Below are 21,051 nucleotides of genomic sequence, written 5' to 3'. Positions count from 1 at the left end.
TTTGCTGATAAACACATGCAGGATTTTAAGGCAAATCGATATAGCAAGCTATTGTCTGTCCTTGCCATTACAGAGTTCTCTCCTTTTCCGGGTACTCGATTCCAAGAAATAGTACTCGATTCCAGCTGTACCAGACCCGGATTCGAGTACCCGAGTACCCGTCCCAGCCCTAAGTGCAAGTCCTGGCGCAGAATTGTAGACTGCATGTTATTGATATATTCTAGACGGAAAGAAATGTTAAGGGTATTAGTTGCTTTGTTTTTTTCAATCTTACACAGAAATGCAATTTATAATGGTTTAAGGCTTCTAGTCAATGATGACAATAAAGTTTCATGGTAAATCAAGTCGCATAAGTCATGAGATACCGATGTTCAACTGCTACATTATTACCGATCTTCCCAGACATTACTGGAACATCCCTACATCTTAAAAAGTGGACCCAACTGAATTATTGTACAAAATGGTAGAATAACTATTTGGATCATAGTAAAATAAAGTGTATCCTTCAACCCTTTGTGAGAACAATATGTAGGGACATGATACCTTCACATTTAAAGTAACAGGAGGACTTTAATTTAGAGTGAGTGAGTTATTATTTAACGTCACATTGGTTTTAATTTAGAAATGAAATATAGTAGACATGAACTACAATAATGCATCAATAATGCCTTTTTTAAAATCCCTGTCTGTTAACCGCTTTGTCTAACTTCCCCCCTCTTCATACATCTTTTCACAGCTCTTGTCATCTATACAGTTGCATACTTGACTTGCCTTTACCATGCATTTTGTAGTTTTCGTTGGTATATATACTCCTCATAAAAAGTTATGCAACACAATCTTTTAGTCTCTTTACATTTTCATTTATTGAAATTGCAAATCATGGAATGATGCAATAGAAAGGTGAAACATATGTACACACGATTAACAAAATGAAATGAAATGGTATTGAGCAATAATAGATTTACAAATCATCAAAAGCATGTACCGTGAAACAGTCGTGCAAAATGTGCTGCATTGATGGAGCACAATGTTAACATTAAGGTTCAAGTCAGTTTTGGACAGTGAAGCAGTGTTCGGTAACGGGTATAAGCACCATGGGCACGAATGCAAGCTTCTACACGTCTTGGCATTGACCAAATGAGCCTTTAAAGTTGCTGTTGTGGAATGTTCTGCCATTTTCTCTGTAACGCCTGTTCAAGTTGATCCAGAGTCTGGGGTGAACATAGAGACCGTAAACACGACTTCCAGTAATGTCCCAAGCATGTTCAATGGGATTAAGATCAAGTGACCTTGCAGGCCAGTCCATATGTGTGATGTTGTTGATCTAAACAACATCGTTAACAACTCTTTCTCAGGCATTATCATCCATGGACGGGCATTATCATCCATATGAATGAAGTTAGAACCGCTTGTTGTACCAGAGGAATGATTACAGGTAGGTTTACACCGATCAGGGTGCATGTGTGAAGAGTGGAGCACATTCATGCCACACATGTTGCATGTTGTTTCTGGTGGGTGGTTGTGATCGGGTGATGTCAATGTTATCAGATAAATCAATTCGACAGTCACTAAAGGTTATGTATTCTTTGAATATTTACCTTTCAGTAACATGTCGGCAAAAATCGCTATCGAGATTGATAAAGATATTACAGTGTAAATACTTGTTGCTTAATTTTTTGTGAGGAGTATATTTTTATTTGTGCATCTCTATCGATTCATATGGTCCATTCAACCTGAGGACACCTCCCTTCTATACTGAGCAAACAGTTATGAACTGTTCAAGACTAAAAATAGATTTGACTTTAAAGACTAAAATTATTGGATCAGTCACTACAGCACTCCTTATGATTTGCCAGCCAGCCTCCCTATCCATCTCTCTCTCTCTCTCTGTCTCTCACTCACTCACTGTGCATTTCCATTGACATTCCTGGTCCAGTGTGTCCAAAGCATCGGTGTTCCAGATTGTGCAGAGACGGCTTTAAAGTGGTCATTGGTTGTCAACAATGTCTGTGTAATCCAGGTATGTATACTTATAAACATAGCAGGCTTAATTCAAATATAACAGGGCAGAGGGGTAGCCAAGTGGTTAAAGCGTTCGTTCGTCATGCCAAAGACCCGGGTTCGATCCCCTCCATGGGCAGTGTGTGAAGCCCATTTCTAGTGTTCCAGCGATATTGTTGGAATATTGCTAAAAGCAGCATAAACCAAACTCACTCACTCAAGTTTAATATATCGGTTTTATAAGGTCAAAGCAATGACACGTTCTAAAATTCTTACTCAGCTATGATGTTGTACTGTCTGCGTCATTTGATAAACAGGGCATGTCTTTCTGTGAAGCCAAATTCCATTCCTTGATCTGAAACATCTTCCACAGGGGCAGTCGAAGGTCAAGTTCTTGTGTATGGTACGGTAGTGGTGCTTCATGACACGGATGCTGGACAACAGCTTGCCACAATCCGGACAGGGGACTTTGTTTCCTTCACCTCCTCTCACAGTGGAGGTGAAGGTTGCCTGGTTCACAAGGTCATTCATGGTATATGTGTACGGTTCCCTGTCATGTGACCGAGGCTCTGTGAAACCAACCGAACTGAAATCACCTGAAAGTATACAATGTGCAGATGCTATTTACCTCACAGTATATTCGGAATGTCGGCATCTATTTGATAAACATCTAAGTTTGGAAAACTATGGTATATTGCATGTTTTAAACCATGCATATTTCATGTTTTTGGTAAGTTGAGTCAAAATACAGATACATGTACTCGGAAATTGAAAACTGATTCTTATGATCAAAAATGATAAATCTTTTGCAACCAGGTTCCAGTACACAATGTGTATAACGTGCCTGTGTTATGTATATTATACAGTAGATAACTGCAGAGTTGTTTACATTGGAGGAGACTAACGTATGGGTCTATCTTAGTTATTATTTTTCCAAGTTCATAACAAGTTACTATGAGCAATGGGTCAGGTCAATACTCATCCAAAAGGGCATCTCATTGTGAACTACCTCAGGGAAGATGTCTTTCAGTGGCATTTAGAAGTTGTACATTGATGTCCAAGATCGTTTCGAGACCAGTTCACCTGATGAAGGGACCTGGAATGGTCTCGAAACGTATCATAAACTGTAACATTGTAATGTGAATAACGAATTGCTTCCTCTGAATTTAGTGCTATGACATTTTCTATTTTTAAATAACAATGTAATGAATATATATATATATATGTTTTAAAAATAAAACTCATTTGGACTTTGTTCTTAAAATGTTTATGAAAGCAGACTTGTTCTCGTCACTATATGGCTGGAATATTGCTGATGTGACCTAAAGCCCAACTCAACTCAACTCAACTCAACTCAACTCAACTCAACTCACTCATCACTACAAACGACCATCATCTGCAACTTCTAATCTCATGGTCTACACAAACTTAGGTTCATACATATTGTTACTCATGGTCTACACAAACTTAGGTTCATACATATTGTTACTCATGGTCTACACAAACTTAGGTTCATACATATTGTTACTCATGGTCTACACAAACTTAGGTTCATACATATTGTTACTCATGGTCTACACAAACTTAGGTTCATACATATTGTTACTCATGGTCTACACAAACTTAGGTTCATACATATTGTTACTCATGGTCTACACAAACTTAGGTTCATACATATTGTTACTCATGGTCTACACAAACTTAGGTTCATACATATTGTTACTCATGGTCTACACAAACTTAGGTTCATACATATTGTTACTCATGGTCTACACAAACTTAGGTTCATACATATTGTTACTCATGGTCTACACAAACTTAGGTTCATACATATTGTTACTCATGGTCTACACAAACTTAGGTTCATACATATTGTTACTCATGGTCTACACAAACTTAGGTTCATACATATTGTTACTCATGGTCTACACAAACTTAGGTTCATACATATTGTTACTCATGGTCTACACAAACTTAGGTTCATACATATTGTTACTCATGGTCTACACAAACTTAGGTTCATACATATTGTTACTCATGGTCTACACAAACTTAGGTTCATACATATTGTTACTCATGGTCTACACAAACTTAGGTTCATACATATTGTTACTCATGGTCTACACAAACTTAGGTTCATACATATTGTTACTCATGGTCTACACAAACTTAGGTTCATACATGTTGTTACTCATGGTCTACACAAACTTAGGTTCATACATATTGTTACTCATGGTCTACACAAACTTAGGTTCATACACTCATGGTCTACACAAACTTAGTTACTCATGTCTCATGGTCACACAAACTTAGGTTCATACATATTGTTACATATTGTTACTCATGGTCATGGTCTACACAAACTTAGGTTCATACATATTGTTACTCATGGTCTACACAAACTTAGGTTCATACATATTGTTACTCATGGTCTACACAAACTTAGGTTCACACATGTTGTTACTCATGGTCTACACAAACTTAGGTTCATACATGTTGTTACTCATGGTCTACACAAACTTAGGTTCATACATGTTGTTACTCATGGTCTACACAAACTTAGGTTCATACATATTGTTACTCGTGGTCTACACAAACTTAGGTTCATACATGTTGTTACTCATGGTCTACACAAACTTAGGTTCATACATATTGTTACTCATGGTCTACACAAACTTAGGTTCATACATATTGTTACTCATGGTCTACACAAACTTAGGTTCATACCTATTGTTACTCATGGTCTACACAAACTTAGGTTCACACATATTGTTACTCATGGTCTACACAAACTTAGGTTCATACATATTGTTACTCCAAAGTTACAAGACAACATTCATGGCCTAAGTCCAGCCTTCATAATAGTCACAGTAGACGTGTGGTGGACGTTTCCAAATTTGACATAGTAAGCAGAGAAAATTTAAGAAGAAGCAATTTAAAATGACTAAATTTGTTTGTTTGTTTGTTGTTTAACGCAGCGTTGAGCAATATTCCAGCAATGTGATGGTGATCTGTAAATAATCGAGTCTGGTGCAGACAGTGCAGTGATCAACACTATGAACATCAATTTAGGAAATTTGGATGCGATGACATGTGTCAACCAAGTCAGCAAGCCTGACAGCCTGATCCCGATAGTCACCTCTTACGACAAGCATGGGTTACTGAAGATCAATTCTAACCCGCATCAACAAAGTCAAAAAGAACATAATAGCGTCCCTGCATCAATACATCTTTAAGACTAACCGAGTCTAACCCGGTACAATGAGTAAGTGTGCAGCACGGAGTACTGATAATTCAGACACTGAAGTATTTACTCACGTTATAATTCACATTATTTATTCAGGCAACAAACCATATTATTGTGTGTGACTTTTCTGCACTTTGCTTGGGCAACAAAGACTTACATTCCTACAAATTCTGTCACTGCTAGGTGCTACCTGTCGTCAACATATTCTACTCCGAAGTTGACGTTCTACATTCACAAGCAGCAGATGACTTGCTTCATGTTAATGTGTGGAGTAGGGTTCTTTGGCCTTCCATCAGTTACAGTTGACACCATTTCATAAACTTACTTAATGAAACACAACCTTGTGAGGTGAGATGAGGTGAAATTGGGTTTTACGTCGTGCTTGAGAATATTTTGCTCATATGACGACGTGCATGCATGTGTATGTGCGGCTGCTTGTACTAGCCCAGACTTAAGCTGGTTTTATAGTGCTAGCCCACTGAGGTACCATGCCGCAGTGAAGCACGAATACCCCACTCAGACACATTATACTGACTCCGAGCCGACCAGTCCTTGTACCCATTAATGCCGAGCGCCAGACAGGGACCAACAAGTACCATATTTTAATGTCTTTTGGTATGATGCGGTCGGGGATGGAACCCACGACCTTCCGCTCTCCGGGCGGACGCTCTAACCACTACACCACGGAGGCGGTCGACAACCTTGTGAGTGTATGTAAGGGGGAAGCTGTGAAGTATTGACCAGGATGACTAGAGAATGCAGTTCTTCAGTACTGTGATGCAGGTAAAGTTATGTTGATGATACCACAGATTCAAACATCACAGAGTGAGTGAGTGAGTGACTGAGTCAGCCTGCCGTTTTTAGCAATACTCCAACAATATCACGGCAGGGAACACCAGAAATGGGCTTCACTAGTTGTACCCATGTGGGGAATTGAACCTGGGTTTTTAGCGTGACGGGCAGACACTTTAACCACTAGGCTACCCACCGCCCCTGGTCTTCATATGCCCCAGCACAGGCCAAATGGCATCAAACATTCTATCGAGTGAGCATGGTTTCACGTCACTCTTAGCAGCATTATAACAGGAGACACCAGTAATTGGATTCAAACTATTTTCTTTCATTTATTTACAACATGTATCTTGACTTCTACCAATTCTATTATGGCCAGTGGTATTCAGTGTAAACCAGTCAGTTTGGATGTCAACTTCTCTATTGTGAGGTAAACAACATTTTGGCATGTATTCTCTAGTGGTGGTCCGATTAATTGAAATAATCGAAGATTGGTCGTAGTGACTAAACGACCAAGCAATCGATCATAATTTCTCATAATCGAACACAAACAATTCTGGAACACTTGTTTTCATTAACAATATTTTTCACATGGTTGGTTTTGTCTGTTACATTTCGTAAGCACTGCAATCTCGTTTCAAGTCATGATTGAATTTATCTTAAAGATTTCAAGAAATTTATGTTCCCAACATACTAGTCATCCTTTAAAGATTTGAAATTTTGCCAAAAAATACCTAAAAGAACTACATGTTTTTTTCCCTGTTTTTATGTGCATTAACAAATTTCATAAATGACGCTAACCAATTATTTTCGATGATTGATCGGTAGTAATGAACCAATCATCAATTATGAGATTTTAACCAATTCCCAACACTAGTATTCTCACTCCTTCATCAGGTGAGGATTTAAGTCACAATCACAAATTTCACACCTATATGTGTATCACTCATTACCATTCAAACAGGTATCTAGAGTCTGAAGAACTGCTGTTACAGCAGTCCGATAAAATTTCAGTGAACATTGTTTTACAGCAATATTCCGTCATTTCACCAGTTTTAAAACAACACAGACCAGCAGGTTGATTGTTGGAAAAGCCGTCCATTCTTTCACATATGAAGAGACAAATCATGCAAGCATGAATCCGTGGAACCCATCCCACCCTGGACTAGCCTTGGGAAACACAGAGTGAAGTTTTAGTCTTGGATAAAAGCTTTATATTTAATCCTGACAGGGAGCATGAACAACTGACTGACTGACTGAGTTTGGTTTTACGCCGCTTTTAGCAATATTCCAGCAACATCACGGCGGGGGACACCAGAAATGGGCTTCACACATTGTACCCATGTGGGGATTCGAACCCGGGTCTTCGCCGTGACGAGCCAACGCTTTAACCACTAGGCTACCCCACCGCCCCCGGGAGCATGAACAAGGACTATGAGGGAGTAAAACCATGTGCAGGATGAGTGAACACTTTAACCACCTGGCTACACCCACACCCCGGCACAGCGATGACTAACATAACATCACTGCCACAGGCTAATTTGCATATCACGTGACCGGACTTTTCTCTTGTTTGTAAACAAACGCGCATATTCATAATAGGTGAGGTGAGGTGAAATTGGGTTTAACGTCGTGCTTGAGAATATTTCGCTCATATGACGACGTGCATGCTGGTTTTATAGTGCTAGCCCACTGAGATACCATGCCGCAGTGAAGCATGAATAACCCACTCAGACACAGTATACTGACTCCGAGCCGACCAGTCCTTGTTGTACCCATTAATGCCGAGCGCCAGGCAGGGACCAACAAGTACCATATTTTAACGTCTTTTGGTATGACGCAATCGGGGATCGAACCCGCGACCTTCCGCTCTCCGGGCGGACGCTCTAACCACTACACCACGGAGGCGGTTCATATTCATAATAAGAAGAGACTGGACTCATGAAAGCTTTGCGGCGCTCTCTTTATAACGTTTTACATTGTTACATATATATTCTTCCACAACTGCGACAGTAAGGTCTAAGACAGTACATATTTAGATATCAAACTGGCTGCATCGTTTGCTCTCCATCAGCTTCGATGACAGCAAGTGGAGCCGTACAACCTATGTAATCAAAGGATTGCTACGCAAATCGAAATAGTGTTACATGTTTTTGGATATTTTCTCTGTGGAACTTAACCATTCTATCAAAGATGATTAGTTAGATGCGTACACTCGTCAAAAATATAAGAGTAAAAGAAATCTGTACATTATATTGAATGGACATTGCAAGATGTGACGAATCGTCACATTTTGCTGGCCTGTGGCAGAGGTACTCTGGGTAGGAGAGTGGGCTACACCACATCCTCTTCCTCATCAAGACATTGAGCTTTCCTGAAGACCGATTTTGTTTTCACACACACATCAACTAACACTGGCATTTGGTTCATTAACCATTCAATAAACCACATAGTTCTTTCTGTGATTCCAGTACCCACTTCTGGACTTGAATTTCTTCCCAATAGGACAATCGAAGGTCAAGTTATTGTGAATTTCTTATTAAGACATTGAGCTTTCCAGAAGACTGATTTTGTTTTCATACACAAGTCAACCGACACTCGTGTTTTGTTCTTGAACCATCCGATAAGCCACACAGTTCTTCCTATGACTCCAATAGCCATTTCTGGACTTGAAATTCTTCCCACAAGGACAATCGAAGGTCAAGTTATCGTGAATTGTACGATGGTGATGCTTCATCGCACTGAGACAAGAGAACAGCTTCCCACAGAGGCTGCAGGGGACTCGAGAATCTGCTAATCCTGAAGTGGAAAGGGGATGAAACGTATGTCCAGATATAAACCTGTTGATGGGGAATGGGTGTGTCTCTTCACTATCCTGCTCAACAATGGAGCGAGTGAAACCAACCGAACATTCATCACCTGAAAGTAACAAAAGGCTCGGATAAGTTTCACATCATCTTATTTACAGATTTTCTTATAAGTTTTGAGCAAGGGATGATCAACATTAACAAATAAGTTTTGAGCAAGGGATGTTCAACATTAACAAATAAGTTTTGAGCAAGGGATGTTCAACATTAACATATAAGTTTTGATCAAGGGATGATCAACATTAACAAATAAGTTTTGAGCAAGGGATGTTCAACATTAACATATAAGTTTTGATCAAGGGATGTTCAACATTAACAAAAAAGTTTTGATCAAGGGATGTTCAACATTAACAAATAAGTTTTGATCAAGGGATGTTCAACATTAACAAATAAGTTTTGATCAAGGGAACTTCCAACTTCAAGGAACAGATGAATCTACATATTACCCACAAATAACAACCTTACTCTTATGACAATGTAGAAAGTGGGTTGACCTTTACTTAAGAGGCAATGACTTGTCAGCAAGTTGCTCTGACAACAATGTAGATGATATGAGCAGCGGTTAAATACTTTTGGACACAATATCCGAATCCGATATCACATTGCAAATGGCTACTTGGTAAAACTGTGAATAAGATAATCTTGGTGTACCAAAAAGCATATTTTTCAATGAAACTAACTAAACCCCAATAGTGCTCAAAAACAGAAGAAATAGTTGGCTATCAAGGATGTATTTGATTCAAAAGATCAATCCAAAGAAGAGGGAGCAGCATCTATGTTCTGTGTATTTCAGCAGATATCACACATTCCAATTATCACCAGATTGTGCAAGTAAATATAAGTGACACAAATGTTTTTCCATAATCGTACAAAATCTTTACTAATAAATATATATTTTAATGACAAAGTGAAAATGCTTGTGGTTAATAGCCAATACTATTAGGAAGGATTCCATGGCAACAAGAATTCCAAGATCCAAGAGTTCCCAGTTCCATAGTTTTGGTAAGATTCTGGCCCAGAAGCATCCAATATTCAGCAGGAACAACGCCCTATGAAAACTTAAAATAATATTCACCTACGAAGTTCTCATCAGATTTATCATCTTAACAGGGTTCAGGTGCCGAGTCACGTAAATGGGACTGCATTTTTTCCATTTGGTATACTTGGCACTTCGAGCGATGATTGAGAAGCCCCGGTCTATATTTGTAAACTTTCCCACAGACACAGGAGTGGGTTATCTTATCATGGACGGCAGTTTTGTGGAAGCTCAATGTCGAGCTGCTAGAGAACACTTTGTCACACTGGGGACATTTGAGGGTTGCTTTGTGTGTCCCGCCAGACAAGTGGGGAACCGGAGACCTATAGGAGACCATCAGGGATTCAGGCGTCTGCCTGAACGCAGAAACAAATCGGCCATCAGCTCCTCCTGGAGCTTCTCCAAAATTCCCACCCAGAAAGTGACCGAAACCAACTGAGCTCACCGCATCTGCAAGTAACAAAAAGCTCAGTTGAGTTTCGGTCATGATTAGGACTGACTATTGATTACAGAGATCGATAAGCTTTAACTAAAGTCAATCGATCTTCGATAAATACTGGAGAAGTATTTTGTTTTGCAAAAATGAAAGAAGATGCATAGAAATGAACATATTTCTTGTCTCTGGTCAGTGGTGGTACAATTAGGTATGAGTTACTACAAAAAAACATTCTCAATATCATTTATTAGTAGCCGACAAATAAAGAAGAACTTTGTGTATTTTGTGTGTGAATTATAAACTACATTTAATCACAATGTCTTTTTATTGATGACATAATTTTCATATTGATAATCATCAACAATTCTTCCCATCGATATTTCTGATTATCGATCTTCTCAATCAGCCCTGTCATGATTATCATCATAGCTAACTATCGCACCACAATGAACATGACTGTGCACTCTGTGCCAAGATGTGAGTATACTATTGTGTGGTGTTGGGTATACAGGGGCGGATACAGCTTTTTCAGAAAGGGGGGGTGCAAACTATTGAGCAAAGGAGGGGTGCACACTTCATTTTCATGGTCATTTAATAAACTTTCAGGGCAAAAGGGGGGGTGCGCACCCCTGCACCCCCCTCTGGATCCGCCTATGGTATATAAAAGGGTGACACGTTGGTTTTATTGTGAAATAGCATGCCATGATAGAAGCCAGACCATGTCAAGCCAGACTTGCATTTATGAATAATCAACTGAGATGTTTTGGATGACCTTCAATCTATTTCCTTTGGTGAAGAAATATGCCATCAGGCATGGCAAACATCAAGAATACATGTATCCTATCATTAGTGAATCATGACCCCAAACTCAGGCAGATTGGTCTTCAGCAACCCATGACTTGTCCTCAGAGCTAACTAACGCGATCTAACGGTCAGGCTTGGTTGACACATGTCATCGCAGGGCTCCAGATAATTTTTCAACATCAGGAGTACGTACTCCTTATTTGTTCAATATAGGAGCGCTGGGAAACCTTTAGTGTACATTTAGAGTACAGGGCCCGTTCCTAAAAGCGTCGTAGCGCTACGACAGTCGTAAGTTAAAGTATGGGAGTTACGATCACCTTAGCGCTACGATCGCTTTGAGGAACGGGGCCCTGAATGGAAAGTAAGGGACTATCAGTAATCTTGTGTTTCGTTTCATATATGCACCACAATATTGCTACTCTTGTGTAAACAGGTCAATAAACAATAAAACAATACTTTTTTCAGATAAATACGCCTGTAAATGATTCTAAGACCGTACACCATTGCTGTGGTGCGTATCTGCTACGTTTTCTAAATTATTTCCTACCGTATCGTGCATATTTTTTATCCGTACATACGCCGATACGGCCCTTATCTGGAGCCCTGTCATCCTATCCCAATTGCGTAGATCGATGCTCATGACGTCAATCACTGGATGTCCGGTCCAGACTCAATTATTTACGGACCACCGCCATTTAGCTGGAATATTGGATATTGCTGAGTGTGGCGTTAAACAACAAATAAACAATACATTGATGACCTCAGTAGGGAAATGTGGCTTGCTTTGCTGCACTCTGCAACATTCCAGCAATATAGGAAGATTGTCTGTATCAGGATTTCCTGAATTTAAGCCATTGGGCATAAAATCGAGATTAAATTATGATTGTAATGTTGTTGGGAGTGATGTCCCTTGGTAAAAGTACATGGTGAATGTCGGTGTTTATGATGTTCATGGTGTAATCAGGTGCATCCATGGGCACGGGATTCACTCACTCACTCAGATACTTGACACAGTAATAGACCACTATGCATAAAACTCATACATGGTTTCCATTAACTTGGAAAATATATTCTGGAACTCTTTGAGTGTGATCAATTAAACTTTACAGAAGGTTACTAAAGCAATCCTTTATAGCTGACTGTTCTTGAATTGTATGGTAGCTTTGAAACTGTTGTATTCATTTAAGACTATTCCAGTTGAAAGATATTATAGACTTGAAAAAAAAGAACACATAATGAATGCCTGAAAACTTATTTCTCTTGTTTACAGTTCAGCTCTTTTTTAAAATGATATAACTGACTGGGTTTGGTTTTACGCCGCTTTTAGCAATATTCCAGCAACATCACGGCGGGGGGCACCAGAAATGGGCCTTCACACATTGTACCCCTGTGGGGATTCGAACCTGGGATCTTCGGCGTGACCAGCCAACGCTTTAACGGCTGGGCTACCCCGCCACCCTTAAAATGATATAAACTTTAAAGGTCATTAAACATTATTATGCGCCTTTTTTTCTCAATTTAATAAATGCATTTCCATAATTTGAATTAACTATTGTTTATAAATTTATTACCAAAGGGGTCATATGTCATTATTAAACCAAGGGAGATATTTCTGTAGTGTACTCCCAGTATAATTAGTGCTAGGGCCAGTAGTACCAACAGTCTTGCAATGTGACGTGGTGGTGGTGGTGGAATTGGGTTTAACGTCGTGCTTGAGAATATTTCGCTCATATGACGACGTGTATGCGTGTGTGTGTGTATGTACGGCTGCTTGTACTAGCCCAGACTGAAGCTGGTTTTATAGTGCTAGCCCACTGAGATACCATGCGGGTAGTGAAGCATGAATACCCCACTCAGACACATTATACTGACTCCGAGCCGACCAGTCCTTGTTGTACCCATTAATGCCGAACGCCAGGCAGGGACCAACAAGTACCATATTTTAACATCTTTTGGTATGACGCGGTCGGGGATCGAACCCACGACAATCTGCTCTCCGGGCAGACGCTCTAACCACTACACCACGGAGGCGGTTAATTGTGTGTGGGGCTCATAGTATGTATGCACTGTTACTGCAGTTTTACCATTTAATATATTCATAAAGTACTGGGTGTGGTGGGGTAGCTTAATGGTTAAAGTGTTCGCTCATCATGATAAGACCTGGGTTCGATTCCACATATGGGTACAATGTGTGAAGCCCATTTCTGGTGTCCCCTGCCATGATATTGATGGGACATTGCTAAAACATTTTGTTATAAACATAGTTTACTTCATTGAAGTTGAAACTCATTCCATTGTAACTTGAATGACTGTACTACAGTAACTGAAGTGCAGTCCTATTTTTAGACAACACCCCTGCTGAGTGTTTCATGGTCAGTGTTTCATGTACAGTGGCTGTAACATTGCCCTGTGTTGACTCTCAGGTCAAATAAACACCATATGCAACTCTGTTGTTGCAAGACAGAAAAATATGACTGAAAATGTTATGTCCACATGCTCTGATAATGCAGTGTTGATTTCAGGTCATCCTAACGGATGAAAAATCTCAAATCATTCCTAATGGATGAAATCTAAAATCATTCCGTCATCCGATTGACAAGGTTATCTGCTGTGGTTGTCATTTTTAAAACGCCTTTGGAAATCTCTTGATGTGATTTCATCGCAATCGACACAACTGATGTTGTAGATGGGGTACTGCCACTACTGTGTCAAGAAGAGTAGGCTTGGACTGGCAGAGGTAGACATCAAGTATTGTTATCGTCTTGTCTCAGGAATATGGTCATAGTAGTGTTAACTTTGTGTTAAGTGAACATGTCATGCCAGTGGTGGTGTGTGGTCTTGTGCACACACAAATCAGTTAATCAACGTTGGGCGCGGAGTGTCCTTGGATGGGTGACCGTGTTTGACAGCTTGACTCCTGAGAGTTTCTAGCACTTATGTCCTGCCCCACAACAAAGCACATGTGACACATGTCACCTTAGGCAAGTGAGTTTGTTCAAAATCGCCTCTGTTCACCCAGCAGAAAATGGGTACCCGTGGGATAAGTCAGTGACTATTAACCTTCTAGCGCCTCACAGACAGCTTGGGTTATCCGGGGTAATAATGTCCATCATCTTGTATGTGCTTAGAGCATGTCTATGTGGGGAGAAGTTCAGCGCCTTATTTTTAATTGGGATTCTACCTTAATGCCAAATTGAATTGAAAATTAACTACTAGTAGATTAACTAGCACATCTGCAAATAAAAAGTTAACTATCCACAGAACTTGGTTTTCCTTCATCTTTACAACTTCTAAAATGCCTCTCAAAGAAGACATCTGCAAATGTTAAACAAAGCAAGTTGTTCATCATATAAAACTTTATTATCGCTTTATGTCACATATAAAATCAGTGTTTGCCTCCTGCTGATAGTCTCTACAAGCAGCAAGGCTCAATGACATACCTCTGGATGATCCAATGTAACATCTTGTCAATAGCTTAACATCTGGAGCACAAAGTTTGACCTCCATCTACAAAACAAGGGCCGTAGGACCTCCAATTACTACCTTTTAGGGTTGGTCTCTGTGTATGGTGGAATAGTGGTTAAAGCATTCCCTCATGAACATCCTTATCCTTGTTCACATATTTGAGTTCAATGTTACAGGACCACACATAAAACATGGAGTTGATGCTATAGTGCAAAGTACTGTTATCCTTCACATAGGATCATTTCACATTGTTGACAGATTTCAGCCACTGGATCAGTTTAAAACTCCAAAGGCTACAATGACAGATGTAAATACTTTTGTCATCATCAGCAATATGTTGGTTGGTTTGTCTGTGTCATTAAATTTACATTTCATAAGCACTACAAGCTCGTTCCAAGTCATGATTGAATTTATCTTAAAGAATATCTGCTGGAATATTGCTTTTTGTGCAAAAAAGACCCAAATTACTACATGTTTTTTTGTTTATTTTTGTGTGTGCAAAATCAAACTTTCTCACTCACAAACAGCACATGTTGTAGATGACTAGTCCTTCGGCGTCACTCCAGCAAACATTGTCATTCACCACTTTGCCCTGCAGAATGTCCTGACACAGTAAGCATTGTATCCTGGAGTAAGTCAAAAGTTGGAAGTCTGATAAAAATACTGCTTACCTAACCTAGCAGTCAGAGGGTTAACAATGAGTGAGTGAGTTGGGTTTTACTCTGCTTTTAGCAATATTCCAGCAATATCACAGCAGGGGACACCATAGATGGGCTCCACATAATGTACACATGTGGGGAATCAAACCTGGGTCTTCGACTGATGAGTGAATGTTTTAACCACTTGGCTACCTGACCGCCCCGGAGGATTAAGAATCTGCTGGTGATCGGACAGAACATATATCTGGCTGGGCCTAGATTTTCGAAGCTCTCTTGGCGCTAAGATAGTCGTAAGTGCCATACATTAACATTAACTTACGAATATCTTAGCTCACACAACCTATATCTGGCTGGTGACTTCAGATCCTGGGCCTAGATTTTCGAAGCTCTCTTAGCGCTAAGATAGTCGTAAGTGCCATACATTAACATTAACTTACGACTATCTTAGAGCTAAGAGAACACACAACCTATATCTGGCTGGTGACTTCAGAACCTGGGCCTAGATTTTTCGCTCTCTTAGCGCTAAGATAGTCGTAAGTGCCATACATTAACATTAACTGACGACTATCTTAGCGCTAAGAGAACACACAACCTATATCTGGCTGGTGACTTCAGATCCTGGGCCTAGATTTTTCGAAGCTCTCTTAGCGCTAAGATAGTCATAAGTGCCATACATTAACATTAACTTACGACTATCTTAGCTCTAAGAGAGCTTAGCGCTAAAAAATGTAGGCCCAGATTGCTACATTGCCACTGCTTGAGTATCATTCTCCGCCTGATCATTAGAAATAAAAGTTCTCCTTAAAAAGGAATAAACTATACTGTGTCTTTACAGTTCATAGTCAACATAACAAAATGGAATAAACTATACCGTGTCTTTACAGTTCATAGTCAACATAACAAAATTCAAATTATTATGACTTTGGTCTGAAAATATATCATCAATATCAGCCTGAATGTCCATCAGTTCGAATTACAAGAATCTAGAAGCAAACCTTCCTCACTGTATATCTGTTGGTTCACAACTTCTGTTATACTGTTGCGGTGATAAAACTAGGTGATGCGATGGGTATTTTCTTTCTAAAAGAATCTCTTTGAAAATGTCAAAATTTTCATAATCAAGTTTGTAGTGGCAGTTGAATGTATCTAGTAAATTAAAAATTATGGTTTTTATCATAAATCAAACTTCTAATCCCTACAGCTCAAAAGCAACTTTGGGATTCATTCCAAGGATTAGTGGATCCTGGTATCATTAACATGGGTATTGTCTGAGAGAAGTAAAGTGACACAGTGATAAGGATCCCTCTGTGCAAATCAACCCTTATGTCATATGAAGACCTTCCCTTGAATTTTATAAGACCAACAACTGCCTATTGAGTCATTAAATTTCAAAGAAACTGCTTCAGTTCTGAAGAGGCTGACTAATCTACCTCTTCAAAAACTATTTTCTTGCCATTTCACATAAGTATTTTAGTTGCTACTAGCTTGATCAATGTAACAAAACTGGTGTTGACAGTATCAGCGTTTGAATGATGAGATCCAAATCAGGTTTATCAGGAAAACCCACCAGTTTTGGACATGGCAGTCAAGGAACACATACCTTCATATTGTATATTTGATTCATCATCTTACACTAAAAACTTCTTTCCAGAACACTTTTGATGACACCAGGCAAAACACATCACACCAAAATACTGTCATGACATCATTCTGATGGCACATTTTGTCCACCGTCGCTAGACGACATCTGTTTCCACAATTCACACGTCTGATGATGTCTGAGCAGTCCGGGACCATACCTGTACTGTTTACCACAAACACAGAAATACGTCTGCTTGTCATGCACTGCGACCTTGTGAACCAGCATGGCTCTCTTTGTGGTGAACATCTTCAAGCATATTGGGCAGTTTATAGCAGGAGGTAGAGGAGGTCCACTTCTGTCCCCTAATCCCGACTGAGCATGAGTGGCTTGACTTATCATCTTATGGATGTCATGGAAAGGCGAATGACCAACTCCGAGGTCGGACTGTGGACTAGCAAAGTAAGCCTGTCTTGTAATGGACTCCCCCCATCTGGCAGACTCACCAACACTGACTGAGACTTGGTGACCTGAAAACACGAAAAGTTTGTTCTTGTTTCATTAAGGGACCACTGGCATCATGAACTCTATCAACCAACGTCCAGCTGGATACATGCACAGTTACATGGATGCATGGTCACTGACTAAAGAACCCTTGAGAACACCTCTAATTAGGCTTACCCACCAGTCAGTGTTGGATCTGTCTCCAGGAGGAACCATTAAAGTCTGACTGCTTCTTGATGGGATCTTGATCTTGAGTAATTAATGTCCGACTACCTCAAATGGGAATGAGTATGTAATGTAACAGCTGTCTTTTTACCACCCAAAAGCTATCAAACTGCCAAACAGACTGTTACCTCAGTAATATTTGCCTTTCTGAAAATATCAAATGTCCAACTGTCCAACGCCTCATCTCATGCCATTTCTGGCATGACAAAGTTCAAAGATGCTCATGTATATTGAGGTTTTCTCAAAACAACTACTAACATTTTCAACAGTAATTTGCATCTGCAACTCAAAACATTCCAATCTGGAGTCACACCACTGTTTAACTAAGAAGGTGTGTTTGAACAAAGGTCACACTTCTAAAGCAGTTCCTTCTTTGATCACTGCACATACATCCAGTCCTTCCACAACTGAAGCAGAAATGAAGTGAAATTACAACTGATCCTGCTTCTACTCATTGCCTGGAGCCATTACTTCAGCGAACCTACTTTCCTACACTGGATATAAGGAACAGTCCTGTTCATCGGTAACGTTTGTAAACAGAGTTCGTGACATGTGAGATCACCATCTTCAACACAAAATAGAAAAAGTCTTTGGAAATTAAATTCTGGGGCATTAGTTTTTGTGCTGGAGATTGTCCACCTCCATCTTGGACTGAACACCAAAAAAGTCTTCAGTAATTAGCTAATCTTGTGCATCAGTTTCTTTTCGGGATATTGTCTACCATAAACAAATGAGAAAATGTCTGAAAGCTCTGGGATCCTTGACCTTGGAGGATGCTCATCCTGATTACATCACCCATGTACTTCCCACACTACATATAAGATAGGTCCATGTCATCCATTACGTTTGTACATAGAGTTTGTAACATGCGAGATCACCAACTTGAACACACGAAAATAAATCTGGACATTGGTTATTCTCGGGCTACGGTTTCTGTCCTGAATATGATCCACCTCCATTTTGGACACAACACAAAAACAATTCTTTGGAAATGAGTTAATCTGGGGCATCAGTCTCTGTCCAGGATATTGTCCACCATATACAAAGCTCTGGGATCCTTGACCTTGGGAAATGCTCATCCTGAATACATCACCCATGTATCTGACCTTGGACAAGTGGACAAGTGACCTTATGACGTCTCAGACCCGGCTTGTACTTGTAGCTCTTGCCACAGACACAGATATTTGCCACGTTGTCGTGCACAGCCTTCTTATGGTCCATCATGGAGCTCTGGGCAGTGAACATCTTGTGACACTCCGGACACTTCACTCCTTCTGGTCTTTCTGCAGAAGCAGCTGGGGCAGTGTATTCATGGAGGATGGAGTTGGAGCTGGGATTGAGGAGCATGGCAATGATACCAGGTGGTTCCTGTGGGTGGTGAACTGAAGGTCCTCGGCTTACTTCCACAAACTGTCTGTCCATACCAATGCCTGCCTGAGACTGACTGAAATCCCCTGAACTTCCATAACCTGAAAGTAGGAAAAAGTTCAGGTCAATTTCAGTCTTTTTTCTCAGGCAAGGCTTGATCAAAGATGCAAGAACCATCACCGTGCTACTAAATGGATTAAAACCAAGATCGGTAAGTGTAAACATACAGTGGAGTGAGTGAGTGAGTGAGTTTGATTTTACGCCGCTTTTAGCAATGTTCCAGCAATATCACGGCGGGGGGACACCAGAAATGGGCTTCACACATTTTACCCATGTGGGGAATCGAACCCGGGCCTTCGGCGTGACGAGCCAACGCTTTACCCACTAGGCTACCCCACCGCCCCTTAACATACAGTGGAAGCTGTATAATCCAACACTCACTGGGACCGGGAACAAATGTCAGAGTATACAGTGTGATGGATAATTCAATGTCTCCTTGCTTGAATACTTTTCAAACAGTACCATACATTGTAACTGGCTTATGTGTTCCTAGCATGATTTCACTGATGTCAGCCTTTCATACATTATCCATCAGCCTTACATAAATGGTTCTAATGACAGTTATCAATAAATATCCATCAAGAGATGACTGGAAACTTACTACCTGATTGCAAGAGTTGGGATAAACAATCAAACAACCAGACACAGTGTATATTATCTGTAAGTTGTATTTCAGCAACCCATGTGTTGTCTTAAGAAGCGAACAACAGGTTTTGTGGTCAGACTCGCCGACTTGGTTCATTACGTCAGTTGGTGGACTGGCTGTCCAGTAATTATTTACAGACAACTGTTGCAGTGATAAGCAATTCAAAAACTCATAAAGTCGACAGCACTCATTCATGACTAAATATTGATACTGAAATATTTCGGTCTGTATCTGTGGAACCACAGGAATAAGGCTACCATATTCCAGAGGGAATGTTTACACTATAATTTTGTTATTTAGCTCTAAACTGAATCTATTAATGTATAAAGGAAGTTTCCAGTGAGTTGATCATCCTGATTCATTGACAAGAAATTCAAAACAGGGGTCTGTAAATAATCAATAATCATCGAGATGGATGTTCAGAGCAAAATATTTCCTGAAAAAACGTAACACAAAGTCACAGCAAGGTATGATATTATATTACAGCTGAAGAGATCTACAAACACTCTTTGAGTAGAATATGTGACAATGGTACCTCAGTTGTTAGTTGTTTGGTTGGTCATGCCTCTGAGCATCTAAGTATTTACATATTCTCAAACCAACACAGGGGTGGTTGAGTGTATAATTTGGTTCAAACGGACAAGCCTTCAATGCCCCTGGTGCACCCAATATTGATCCATTGTGTCACAAACACAGGTGAACTGTAAACGTCAGGTAGTATTCGGCTGAAACAAACTACAAGTCTTCTGTTGTCTTTGGTGCACCCAATATTGATACATTCTCCCACAAACACATAAGTAGGTTTATTGTAAATGTCGGGTAGTATTCGGTTGAAACAAACTACAAGTCTTCTGTTGTCTTTGGTACACCCAATACTGATACATTCTCCCATAAACACATGAGTAGGATTATTGTAAATGTCGGGTAGTATTCGGTGGAAACAAACTACAAGCTTTCTGTTGTCTTTGGTACACCCAATACTGATACATTCTCCCACAAACACAAGAGTAGGATTATTGTAAATGATAAATTCTCCCACAAACACATTCTCCCACAAACACATGAGTAGGCTTATTGTAAATGTCGGGTAGTATTCGGTTGAAACACACTACAAGCCTTCTGTTGTCTTTGGTACACATCATATGGATAAATTCTCCCACAAACACAAGAGTAGGTGAACTGTAAACGTCAAGTAGTATTCGGTTGAAACAAGACTACAAGCCTTTAATGCCTCTGGTGCACCCAATACTGATACATTCTCCCACAAACACAAGAGTAGGCTTATTGTAAATGTCGGGTAGTATTCGGTTGAAACACACTACAAGCCTTCTGTTGTCTTTGGTACACATAATATGGATAAAT

General features: G+C 39.9%; 1 long non-coding RNA gene across 1 annotated transcript; it reads left to right on the top strand.

Annotated features, from left to right (window-relative positions):
• Positions 1–20,618: 20,618 nt before the first annotated feature.
• Positions 20,619–20,848, top strand: LOC124274999. The gene is made up of 2 exons (XR_006898160.1): positions 20,619–20,696; positions 20,759–20,848. It is a non-coding gene; the product is annotated as an uncharacterized LOC124274999 (long non-coding RNA).
• Positions 20,849–21,051: the final 203 nt, after the last annotated feature.

This window comes from Haliotis rubra, unplaced genomic scaffold (assembly GCF_003918875.1).
Source record: "Haliotis rubra isolate DU_JTF1 unplaced genomic scaffold, ASM391887v1 Scf197, whole genome shotgun sequence".
Classification (NCBI taxonomy): Eukaryota; Metazoa; Mollusca; class Gastropoda; order Lepetellida; family Haliotidae; genus Haliotis; species Haliotis rubra.
The sequence above is the reverse complement of the archived record's forward strand: the minus strand, read 5'-3'. Positions and strand labels throughout refer to the sequence as shown.